Source organism: Pithys albifrons, chromosome 5 (assembly GCF_047495875.1).
Source record: "Pithys albifrons albifrons isolate INPA30051 chromosome 5, PitAlb_v1, whole genome shotgun sequence".
Lineage (NCBI taxonomy): Eukaryota > Metazoa > Chordata > Aves > Passeriformes > Thamnophilidae > Pithys > Pithys albifrons.
Window position 1 is genome coordinate 167317 of NC_092462.1, and position 13095 is coordinate 180411.

General features: G+C 54.4%; 1 long non-coding RNA gene across 2 annotated transcripts; it reads right to left on the minus strand.

Annotated features, from left to right (window-relative positions):
* Positions 1 to 443: 443 nt before the first annotated feature.
* On the minus strand, positions 444 to 3507 carry LOC139671782 (uncharacterized). 2 transcript variants are annotated; one of them, XR_011697781.1, is made up of 4 exons: positions 3351 to 3507; positions 3055 to 3140; positions 1581 to 1706; positions 444 to 797 (listed from the first exon to the last, which is right to left on the minus strand). It is a non-coding gene; the product is annotated as an uncharacterized lncRNA (long non-coding RNA). The 2 variants fall into 2 exon arrangements; XR_011697780.1 differs by having other exon boundaries at positions 1581 to 1728.
* Positions 3508 to 13095: the final 9588 nt, after the last annotated feature.

A 13095-nucleotide genomic window follows, 5' to 3' on the forward strand; every position in this document is an offset into this window, starting at 1 on the left:
ACTCAGCATGCACAGAACCTGCAGCACAGACACAGCAGAGGGCTCAGGGACACTCAGCCACTGCAATGGCTCTTCATGCACAGGGCACAAGCTCAGACACTCTCAGACCAGCAGCTATTGAGGGTGAAACAGCTCATCTCTCAGACAATCTTTACTTACCCAAATCTTGAACAAAACAACACTATCTGGGGTAAAAGTTAACTGTGCACTCAAAATGTCTAATTTTATATGAGCTGCCTGAATCTCCCAAGTCCATGCAACTGAACAGGAGACAACCATTACTTATAGGCCATCAAGTGGATAAATCTTCACCTTTTAAATAGCATATATTTGAGCTGATTGCTAAACTAAGTGCTGTGAAAAATAAGGCCTTTCTGAGGTTACCAGGAAAACCTTACAAAAGCCAAGTTCCAATGAACAAGAAGACACAGCAAGATCTTGCCTTCTGCCTACAACACACTTCATTTTGCTGATTATCAAACCTTAGCAAGAGACCATTCTCACAGAGGCATTTCTTCTCTGCTGAATGCAGCCCAGGGATGCAGAGCCCAAGCCACCTACCCTGCCTGGGCACGCTGTGAACAGTTTGTGCAGAGACTGGGCCAGCTGGATCCTGGGATTGTTCACCATTTGCCCCACAGGATCATGTTCTTTCTTCCCAGCAAAGGCCAGCTGGGAGAATGCAGTCTGATAGCCTGGAGTATCCTCTGTGTCAATGAAGTGCTCCTTGTCAGGGGTCGTGTCATCCTCAGGCAGCTCGAAGAGGCCAAGGAGGGAGGGCCTGCAGCAAAGGAATCCTGGGGGCAGAGGGGAGGGGAACAGTGAACAGGTGAGGACAGCCTGTGCTTCACAAGAACGCTCAGATTACCTGGAACCCCTTTGCAGGGACTTGCTTAACTCCTGGCACTGTCCCTGTCCCAGGGAAGCTGCACTAGGACTGTGGGTCTGGGTCCTTTCCAGGCACAATGCAGCTGCTCATATTAACAGCATCAGCAATGCCCTCATTTTTTAGCAGCTCAAATTGCTGTGATACAAACCCAAGAATAGCAATTCTTTTCCAGATTACAGCTTTTCTCTAAGTACATTCAAAAAGAGTTCTAGTCCAGGACCTGGTTACTGTCATTCAGTTCAGGCTACCTGAGCCCCCAGACTGCTGGACTGCCTTTCAGTCTCCAGAGCTTTCCCCCAGATTCCACTTTCAGGCTAAGACACTACAGCCTGTCAGGTTGTGAGTATTCTCAGGCCTCCTGACTATGACAGTTACAAGTCAAAAGTGGGCCCAGCTTTCCAGAAGGAATGCAAGCTGACAGTAGCCTAATTCCCTTCAGTGGAGCTCTACTCAGCCAAATCCAGGCTCAAACACATCTCAAACCAGCTCTGCCATTTGCTTTGAAAACACACTTCCCTTTGTGCAGTGAAGGATGAAAAGGTATGAAAAGCCTCAAGCTGAGTCTCACCACAACAGTGGGCCTGAAGAAATGCCAAAGGAGTTTATTGGAGGGGCCTATTCTGGTGAAAGCTCCTACCTTCCAGACCTCCAACAGCATCACCAGCAGACCCTGAAGAAGTGTGGCACCTACCACGGCTTGGGGTACTCAGCGTCCATCACGGGAGGACATTCTGTTAATGTCTTGGTGATGCCAACAGCACGGATCTGCTTTTCAACTTCTCCAAGACTCTTTCTGGATTTCAGGAATCATCATTTTCTCCAAGCCCGTTTCAAACATCCTAGTATGACAGTTAGAGAAAAAGTATCAGAACGATTTATCACCCTATGGTGACCAAAGAAAAGCAGAAACCACACAAAGCACCAGGAAACAGAGAACACAAGACAATTTGTTTCTTAACAATTGCTGCCCTCTTACATAGATGTTTGCACATACAAACTTTTTACAAAGGATAAAAACCAGAGACAGCAATGATTCCCTTTTATGACCCGCTCAGGAGATCAGTAACTTGAACTATCAGTGAGGAACTGTGGGCAGAAAATCAGAAATGAACCCCAAAAGGAGAGGCACCCGGGCAGTCAGATTAGTGCCAAACCTCCTTTGCCATTTCAGCCAGAGAGACAACTCTTTCCTGCTTCAAAGGCAAAAACTGCACAGCAGCCTGAAATACAACCCAAGCCAACAGAACACACTCCCTTTGGCTGTATGCTGCCAAGTATTTCCTGCAGAGCTCATGCCCCATTTCCTGTGCCAAACTAGTTAATGAAGAGGAGAAAGCAACGAGAAAAAGGATGAAGTAAAACTCCAGATGAAAACAAGAGAATTGCTTTAGAGTCAGCAGCAAAATGCATTCTAAGAAGGAGACAGAAAGGGCAGCCTTCATAAATGTTCCCTTTTACTGAAGGGCATTAAGTTGCTGCTCCAAAGTTTGCCTAAAAACTGCTCATCTTCTCGGGCACCACAACACTGAAACGTGGAACGCTGGAAGCACCACTTCCATTTGGTTGGTGGAACACCACTGGAAGAACCCTGTAATTCTTGCTCCTCTACAGGAGGCATCAAGCAGATTTTAAAGGATTAATAACAGACCTTGTGTGATCTGTGTAGAGATAACATCACGAATTTCATCAGCATGGCCATCTGCCTGGGGATGATTTCAACAATGTGTCACAGCTTTGACAGAGGAACGTAAACCCTTCCTCAGAACTTTATTCCCATGAAGGCCAAAATGACACAAAAGCATGGAATGTTTCCCAGCATGCACACAAACTGCAGAGAGCAGTGGTCAGAATGGCTGTGCTGTGTGGCAGGGCAAGTGTGTTGCTATTAGCTGGAGATTAAATGGAGACACTTTCAGACAAGTAACGACATCACACACACCAGGAAAGGAGGAGAACTACACAAGTCCTTTAGTTCCATTCCCTCAGTTTTCATGGAGTGTCACCTGCTGTGGCCACTGCCCTTTATGCCCCCTTGACTCCAGAGCATTTGGAGCAAGTCCCTGGAGCCACCAGAGTCCCACCCATGTACAGGATGCCTGATCTGTGCAACTGCACACTCTGAACCACTCGTGTCACACTGGAGCTTTTCAGAGCAAGGAACTTACTTTTGATAAGTTTTGTTGGTTTGGAACTTGGAAGTCTTTGGAATAGCAGAATGAAGACCTGTTTCCTGTACCAGTCAACTGATTCACTGGAAATTTAAAAGAACAGTTATTCAGTTCACAGTGGGCTTTGACTGGTGCTGTCACTTTACAGAAAACACAGATAAAGTTGTTCCCATCTCTTTAACTGATAAATGTGACATTTTTGCTCCTGAAGTGTTAACCTTTGGCATGACTGCACACTGCAGAACCAAAGCCCACAGAAGTCAGTTTTGAATGCAATTTGAGCTCATACTCACGGGGGCATATGCTCCATGATGCTGTTTAGCAGGTCAAAGCCTTGGGGATCACTGGCTTTCAAGGCAATCAGCTTCAGGAATCCCCCCAACACTCCAGGCTGCAAGGAAAGCAAACATGAAGCTCTAGGCAACTGTTCTTCCTAAGTGGCCCAGCAGAAAGTTGGCTCTGACCATCGAAGACACACACCAGTGCAAAACCATCCCTAACCTAAACCAGGATTCTGATCCTGCAGTGCAGGACAAGGAAGACACGCTGAGGCTCCTTCTCATTCACTCACTCACTCACTCACTCACTCACTCACTCACTCTCCTCAAGCCTGTTCTGAACACAAGCCCTGAGAGTTCCGCTGGTCCACATGTTCCACAGGAAGCAAACAAGGCAAGAAAATTCTGGGAAACTGCCACTTGCCAAAACCAAGTGCAGGAATTTTCCATCTCGGCTGACAAAAGCACAGGAGCCCAGGATTCACCTCACCCCCAGGACGGGAAAGCACCCACCGAGCTGCACGCAGAGTATTTGTCCGTGCATGGAGCGCCACTGAGGCCCAGCCCAGCCCAGACCCTGCCCCGCGGCCCCGGCACTCACGATCTTGGCGGCGGCGCTGCGGGCGATGGTGCCGGCGCCGCGCTCCAGGAACGCCTCTGCACCAGCCGCACCGGCGGCGGGATGTTCCCCGCGCGCTCCCGCGGCACCGGCTGCGGCAGGTGCGGGAAAACAGCGCCATGAACGAACACGGGATGTGGCATCCAGCAGGACAGAGCCCAGTGGGGACACCTCGCTGTACTCCGCGCGTGCGCAGAAGGGACGGCGCTCTGTACTCCGCGCATGCGCAATAGCGACACCGCTCTGTACTCCGCGCGTGCGCAGTTGCGACGAGGCGCTGTACTCCGCGCATGCGCAGCAGCGACAACGCTCTGTACTCCGCGCGAGCGCAGTAGGGACGGCGCGCTGTACTCCGCGCATGAGCAGTACCGACGGCGCTCCGTACTCCGCGCTTGCGCAGTACCGCCGAAGCTCTCTAATCCGCACGTGCGCAGTAGCGATGCAGATACCGCTGCCCAAACGCCGGTTCGAATCCCGCCCTCGCCGGCCCTTCTCCCTCGCTGGCGCCGCCTGCCGGACATGTCCAAGAACTGCATCGTAGTCCAGCCCCCACCACCTCCAATGCCCGCCGGGGGTCCCCAAGGAGGGGCGTGACGAGGGGCGACACCTCGGTCGCCGGGGGTCCGCAAGGCGAGGTTGCCGAGGGCCGACACCTCGGGCGCCGAGAGTCATCGGGTTGAGGTTGCGGCGGGGCGACACCTCGGGCGCCGGGACTCCCCAAGGGGGGATTGCCGAGGGACGACAGTTTTGGGCACCGGGGGTCCCCAAGGGGGTTCCCGGAGGGACGACATTTTGGGCACCGGGGATCCCCAAGGGGGTTCCCCGACGGACGACAGTTTTGGGCACCGGGGGTCCCCAAGGGGGTTCCCGGAGGGACGACATTTTGGGCACCGGGGGTCCCCAAGGGGGTTCCCCGACGGACGACATTTTGGGCACCGGGGGTCCCCAAGGGGGTTCCCCGACGGACGACATTTTGGGCACCGGGGGGGTCCCCAAGGGGGTTCCCCGAGGGACGACATTTCGGGCACCGGGGGTCCCCAAGGGGGTTCCCCGAGGGACGACATTTCGGGCACCGGGGATCTCTGTGGGGGTCTCTGGGGTGTCTCCGGAGCATCTCTGGTGGTCTCTGGGGTTCTCTGGAGGTCTCTGTGGGATCTATGGGGGTCTCTGGTGGATCTATGAGGGGTTTCTGTGGGTCCCTGGGGTCCTCTGGGGGTCCCAAGGTGGGTCCCTGGGGGTCTCTTGAGGTCCCTGGGGGTCTCGGAGGGGTTTCTCGTGATCTCTGGAGGGGTCTCTGGAGGTCCCCGGGGGGCATCTCGTGATCTCTGGGCGGTCTATGGGGGTCCCTGGGGGGTCCCTGAGGGTCTCTGGGGGTCTTTGTGAGTCTCTGGGGGTGTCTGAGGGTCCCTGGGGGGTCTCTGGGGGTGTCTGGAGATTTCTGGGGGTCCGAGGGGATCCCCAGGGGAGTTCTTTGGGGGTCCCTGGGGGGTCTCTGGTGGATCTTTGAGGGGTTCCTGTGGGTCCCTGGGGGATCTCTGAGAGTCTCTGGGGGTCTCTGTGAGTCTCTGGGGGTGTCTGAGGGTCCCTGGGGGGTCTCTGGGAGTCTCTGGGGATGTCTGGGGGTTTCTGGGGGGTCCCAGGAGATCCCCAGGGGAGTTCTTTGGGGGTCACAGGGGGGGTCTCTGGGGATCTGTGGGGGTCCCTATGGGGTCCTTGGGGGTCCCTGTGGGGTCTCTGGGGGTCTCTGGGGGGTCTCTGGGGGGTCCCTGGGGGTCTCTGGGGGTCCCATGAGGGGTCTGGGGGTCTCTGGGGATCTCTGGGGGTCTCTGGAGGCATCTGAGGGGCCCTGGCAGGTGTCTGGGGGTCTCTGGGTGTCCCTGGGGGGTCTCGGCGTGTGTCTGGGAGTCCCTGGAGGTCTCTGAGAGTCTCTGGGGGGTCCCTGCGGGTCTCTGGGGGTGTCTGGGGGTCCCTGGAGGGGTCTGGGGGTCTCTGGGGATCTCTGGGGGTCTCTGGGGGCATCTGAGGGTTCCTGGCGGGTGTCTGGGAGTCTCTGGGGGTCCCTCAGGGGTCTCTGCGGGTCCCTGAGGGGTCTCTGGGAGTTTCTGGGAGTCCCTGGGAGTCTCTGCGGGTGTCTGGGGGTCTGTGGGGGTCCTTGGGCGGTCCCTGATCTATGGAGGGTCTCTGGTGGTCCCTGGGGGGTCTCTGGGGCTTTCTGGTGGTCCCTGGGGGGTCCGTGGGGGTCTCTTGGAGTCTCTGGAGGTCCCTGGGGGGGTCTCTGAGGGTTTCTGGGAGTCTCTGGGGTGTTTGGGAGTCTCTGGGGGTTCCTGAGCGGTCTCTGTGGGTCCCTGAGGGATCTCTGGGAGTTTCTGGGGGCCCCTGGGAGTCTCTGGGGGGGTCTGGGGGTCTGCGGGGGTCCTTGGGCGGTCCCTGGTGATCTATGGGGAGTCTCTGGGGGGTCCCTGGGGAGTCCCAGTGGGCTCTCTGGGGGTCCTTGGGGGGTCTCTGAGAGTCTCTGGGGGTCTCTGGGGGGTCCCTGGGGGGGCCCTAGGGGTCCGTGGGGGCGTCTATGAGTCCCTTGGGGGTGTCGGGGGGGTCTAGGGGGGTCCCTGGAGTGTCTGGGGGGGTCTCTGACAGTCTCTGGGGGGTCTCTGGGGGAAACTGGGGGTTCTCTGGGAGATCTCTGTAGCTTCCTGAGGGACCCTGGGGGTCCCTGGGAGTGTCTGGGAATCCCTGGGTTCTCTGGGGGTCCCTGGGGGGTCCCTGGGTGGGTCTCTGGGGGTCTCTGGGGTCCCCAAGGAGGTTGTCCATGGGGCGACACCTCGGGCACCGGGGTTCCCCAAGGGGGTGTTGCCGAGGGGCGACATTTCGGGCACCCGGGGTCCCCAAGGGAGGTTCCCGAGGGCCGACATTGCTGGGCTGTGGGCAATGGGGGTCCCTGAGTTCCCCAGGCACCCCCTGACCACTCCTACCTCCCCTTACCTCCCTGTGACTCCTCTGAGACCCACAATCCACTGTGAGACCCCCCTCATTTCTCTCTGACTTCTCCTGGATCGCTTTGGACCCTCCTGAACTCCCCTGGACCCCCCTGAATCCCCCTTGGACTTTCCTCAACTCTCTTGGACCACCTTGCACCACCCCCCAGCCCCCCTTGACACTCTCAAAAACCTTGGACCCTCTTGAATCACACTTGGACTCCCCTGGACCCCTCCAAACCCCCTGAAGCCCCCTGGACCCCTCTCAAACCTGCCTGGGACCCCTTGGACCCTCCTGGACCCCTTTGAACCTTTCTGGACACCTCTGAGACTCCCCTGGACACTCCTGGACCCCCCCCAAAACCCCCTGGACCCTCCGAATCTCTCCTGGACCCCCTTGGACCCCTCTGAAACCCCCATCCACTCCCTTAAAACCCCCTGAACCCTCCTGAACATTCCTGGACCACCTTGAATCCTCCTAGGGCCCCCATGGACCACCCCCTCATACCCCCAGGGAAAACCCCTGGACCCTCCTGGACCAACTTGAACTCTCCTGGACCCCCCAAAACGCTTTGGACCCCTCTGGACCCCCCTGGGCCCTCTCGGACTTCCCTGGACGTCCCATGTCCCCTACATGTCCCCCATAGCCTTCCCATGTCCCCAATGTTCCCCCCATGTTTCCTCCATGTCCCCTGCGTCCCTCATGTCCACCCCATCTCCCTCATGTCCTCCCCATGTCCCCTCGATGTAGCCCCATGTCCCCCTGATGTCTTCCCATGTCCCCCTGATGTCCCCCCATGTCCTCCCCGTGTCCCCCCCCATGTCCTCCCCTTGTCCCCCCATGTCCCCCCAATGTATGTCACTCCATGGCCTCCCAAGACACGCAGCTGCCAGCACAGGACACACACAAATCCCTCCGAAATTCTGGAACACGACATTCCTCTGCAGGGCTGAAAACAAGACGGGGAGGCTTTTTTCCTTTCCGTAGGTGGACTAATGCCTCCAAAACCAGGGAGCTGGGACAGTGGCTGCTCCCTGCACTCTGCTGCACTTTCCACAGCTCCTTCGTTGACTTCCTGGTGGATTTGTGCATCCTCTGAAGGTGGCACTTCTCTGCAAAGCAACTCAGCAAATCCCTTCAGTTTGATTTGTTTCCAGATTTTTCTCCCTAGCACCACAGAGCTCAAAAAGGAAATCAGAAAACCAGGAAAAAAACCCAAAGAACAAAAAATCGCACCGTGCCAACCCCCAGCTCCTCCCACAAAGCTCAAGGGGTCCCATGTGTGTCCCCGCCACCTCCAGCTGGTCACCAGGCCCCCAGAGCTGAGGGAAATCTGAGCAGATACTGAGAAACCTCCTTTGCTGAGCACACTCACCACTGCAGTCCTTCAGGCTTTGCAAGAGTCTGTAGGGATCAGACCCCAATTCCAATCCCTGACTACCTTTCTAACAGGTTTTGTTAGACACACACTGGGTGGTCACTCCAAGAACAGCACACAGAGACTGCACAAGGCATTACAGGATTGCCACGAAGAACAGAAGTACCTTTTCTTTCACATGGTTTTTCCTCTGCAATAACTACCGACCGGTTTGGTTCCTACTGGACATTTCCCTTGAGGATTCAGGGCCCTCTGGTGAGGTGGGGTTGTTTAGGGCTGATCCTCACAGGCCCAGACCAAACCCAGCCACCCCATCACTGCTGCACGTGGGAGCAGATGGAAATCTCAATACAGCACATAAATGCTCCCCTTCCCTACTACTCAGTCTTTCCTTACAGATGCAAGGAGCAGATTTACTCCATCCTTTGCAGGGACTTGCTTAACTCCTGGCACTGTCCCTGTCCCAGGGAAGCTGCACTAGGACTGTGGGTCTGGGTCCTCTCCAGGCACAATGCAGCTGCTCATATTAACAGCATCAGCAATGCACTCATTTTTTAGCAGGTCAAACTGCCGAGATACAATCCCAAGAAAAGCAATTCTTTTCCAGACTGTCACTGCGTTCAGGCTGGTGCTCAGCATGCACAGACCCTACAGCACAGACACAGCTGAGGGCTCAGGGACACTCAGCATGCACAGAACCTGCAGCACAGACACAGCAGAGGGCTCAGGGACACTCAGCAGGCACAGACAGAGCAGCACAGACACAGCAGAGGGCTCAGGGACACTCAGCATGCACAGAACCTGCAGCACAGACACAGCAGAGGGCTCAGGGACACTCAGCATCCACAGAACCTGCAGCACAGACACAGCAGAGGGCTCAGGGACACTCAGCAGGCACAGACAGAGCAGCACAGACAGAGCAGAGGGCTCAGGGACACTCAGCAGGCACAGAACCTGCAGCACAGACACAGCTGAGGGCTCAGGGACACTCAGCATGCACAGAACCTGCAGCACAGACAGAGCAGGGGGCTCAGGGACACTCAGCAGGCACAGAACCTGCAGCACAGAGAGAGCAGGGGGCTCAGGGACACTCAGCAGGCACAGACAGAGCAGCACAGACACAGCAGAGGGCTCAGGGACACTCAGCAGGCACAGAACCTGCAGCACAGACAGAGCAGGGGGCTCAGGGACACTCAGCAGGCACAGACAGAGCAGCACAGACACAGCAGAGGGCTCAGGGACACTCAGCTGCTCATCCAAACACTCACAGCTCCGCCCACAGGCTCTATGTTCCCAGAGGGAAAAACGACTGGACGGGACACCCCTCGGACATCACAGTTCCTCTCATTCCTGGTGCCCTGCAAAGTCACAGGAAGTACAGTCCCTCTCAGACCCTTCACCCCTGAACACGAGGACACCTGCACTTTACACTGGATCCCAGGGACCTGCACAAGTGTGTTCAAGTGAGCACAAGTCGATGGCTCCCTCTGACACATCCAGCCCTCCCTTCCCTCTGAGAAGTCCCAAAGACTCCCACTCCACCCCTGCGTCTGTGCCCTGTGCAGCACCCGCACCGAGCTCAGCTCTCCCCTGGCCCTAGGACATTTCTGCACGTCACCTGTTACTGATTACAGAGCACAGGATAAGGCAAGAACAAATTTGGCAGCACTTAACACCTGGAGTTTTCTTTCTCCACAAATTGCTGCTGTTCCTCCTGGCTCTGGAGGTTCCTGCACGAGCCCTTGTCCCAGCCCTGCCACACACACACAAGAAGTAACAGGCACACAGGCGCTGCTTTCACAATTCCTGACCCAAACCCTTGCCTTTCCTGCCCAAAGCTGAGGGAAATCTGACAGAGTATTAACAAATCAGCTTTGCTGACAGCAGTCAGCGCTCCACTCCTTCGGACGTTGCAAAACTTTGTAGGGAACAGACCCAAATTCTAAAGCGCAGTCTCACTCTCTAACAGATTTTGTTAGAGAGAGAGTGAGCCGTGACTCATAGAACAGGAAAAAAAGACTGCACAAGGAATAACAGAAGGTTTCTCAGAAGAACTCAAGTTCCTCTTTCCCTCATCATGCCGGGACTGCAGGACCCAGCATTTAAAAGACCCTAGCATTTAAAAGACAATACAATTGTTACTGATTCTTAAACCTCTGCAACGTGGTTATTTCCCAGAGAACTGAACCAGCACTAAGCTACTCCCACATCCCTGCAGTGCTTTGGGGAGTAGCAAGATGATGTCCCACTTGTGCTTGGAAAAATTCAAGAGAAGGAAAAGTCAGTTCCCTTCTCTCTCTCTGATCCATAAACAAAGCAGTCCTGTGGGACAACGCAGGCTATTCACAGGAGGCCTGATTTAACAGGGATAACAATGGAAACAAACAAAGCCCCCCAAAACAGGAAGGTAAAATCATGCTGCTTTTCTAACAGGAGCACAAAAAACTCATTCAAGCCTGAAAGGAAATTACAAACCACAAGAAAAAGAACCAAAAGAAACGCTCTGCCTTGATACAACTCTCTGATCGTTCCAAAGGAAATTCTCCACAGATCATAAGCAATTACCAATCATTTCGCCTCTGTAAATAAATAAGGACTTGGGTTTCTGTTCAGGTGCTGGATGTGTCCATTGAGGGTTCAGGGGTACCGTGGGGTAGTTTAGGGCTGATCCTGCTGAGAGAATGCAGTCTGATAGCCTGGAGTATCCTCTCTGCCAGTGAAGTGCTCCTTGTCAGGGGTTGTGTCATGCCATCCTCAGGCAGCTCAAACAAGCCAAGGAGGGAGGGCCTGCAGCAAAGGAATCCTGGGGGGAGAGGGGAGAGGAACAGTGAACAGGTGAGGACAGCCTGTGCTTCACGAGAATGCTCAGATTACCTGGAACCCCTTTGCAGAGACTTGCTTAACTCCTGGCACTGTCCCTGTCCCAGGGAAGCTGCACTAGTGTCCTGGGTTGAGCTGGCAAAACGCCAACTGTCCAGGACAGAGTGAAGAGGGTTCCTCCTCCCCCCAACCAGCCAAGGGAAAAAAAGAAGAGAGAGAGAAAAGGAAAAACCTCAAAAGCAGGTTTATGCTGGAACTAACTACATGTATTTACACAGAAAAGAGAAAATTAAGAGGAAACTACAATATAACACACACTTACACAAGTTATGTATAACAAGAAATAATTTCCCACTTCCCAGTAAACACAAATTGTACCATTTCAACTACAAATCATTCTAGAGAAGTCAATTCTTCAGAGACAGACTTAAGCAGAGAGAAAAGCTAAGAACAAACATTTTACTTCCCTAAGATAACATGATGGTAAGCTGGTACTCCGGGCTTGGGCCTCCCCATCCCTCCTGGGACAGCAGAGTGTCTTGCTGGGACCACAGCTGTGAAGCAACTGCCTAAGCCACTCCCACACACCAGCTCTTACCCCTTTTGAGATGATGCAATATGGTATGGAATACAATATTATTGGCCAGAAGAAGTCAGCTGTTAGCTAGCTCAGTCCAGCTCAAGTCAGCTGACAATTCCCAGGCCTAGCTGAACTTTTAAAAACTAAATTTAGGCCCATCTGGCCAAACCCATAACAACTAGGACTGTGGGTCTGGGTCCTCTCCAGGCACAATGCAGCTACTGATAATAACAGCATCAGCAATGCACTCATTTTTTTATCAGCTCAAATTGCCATGATAGAAACCCAAGAATAGCAATCCTTTTCCAGATTGTAACTCCAGAGGGCTCAGGGACACTCAGCATGCACAGAACCTGCAGCACAGACACAGCCGAGGGCTCAGGGACACTCAGCATGCACAGAACCTGCAGCACAGACACAGCAGAGGGCTCAGGGACACTCAGCATGCACAGAACCTGCAGCACAGACACAGCAGAGGGCTCAGGGACACTCAGCATGCACAGAACCTGCAGCACAGACACAGCAGAGGGCTCAGGGACACTCAGCATGCACAGAACCTGCAGCACAGACACAGCAGAGGGCTCAGGGACACTCAGCATGCACAGAACCTGCAGCACAGACACAGCAGAGGGCTCAGGGACACTCAGCAGGCACAGACAGAGCAGCACAGACACAGCAGAGGGCTCAGGGACACTCAGGAGGCACAGACAGAGCAGCACAGACACAGCAGAGGGCTCAAGGACACTCAGCATGCACAGAACCTGCAGCACAGACACAGCAGAGGGCTCAGGGACACTCAGCAGGCACAGACAGAGCAGCACAGACACAGCAGAGGGCTCAAGGACACTCAGCATCCACAGAACCTGCAGCACAGACACAGCAGAGGGCTCAGGGACACTCAGCATGCACAGAACCTGCAGCACAGACACAGCAGAGGGCTCAGGGACACTCAGCATGCACAGAACCTGCAGCACAGACACAGCAGAGGGCTCAGGGACACTCAGCCACTGCAATGGCTCTTCATGCACAGGGCACAAGCTCAGACACTCTCAGACCAGCAGCTATTGAGGGTGAAACAGCTCATCTCTCAGACAATCTTTACTTACCCAAATCTTGAACAAAACAACACTATCTGGGGTAAAAGTTAACTGTGCACTCAAAATGTCTAATTTTATATGAGCTGCCTGAATCTCCCAAGTCCATGCAACTGAACAGGAGACAACCATTACTTATAGGCCATCAAGTGGATAAATCTTCACCTTTTAAATAGCATATATTTGAGCTGATTGCTAAACTAAGTGCTGTGAAAAATAAGGCCTTTCTGAGGTTACCAGGAAAACCTTACAAAAGCCAAGTTCCAATGAACAAGAAGACACAGCAAGATCTTGCC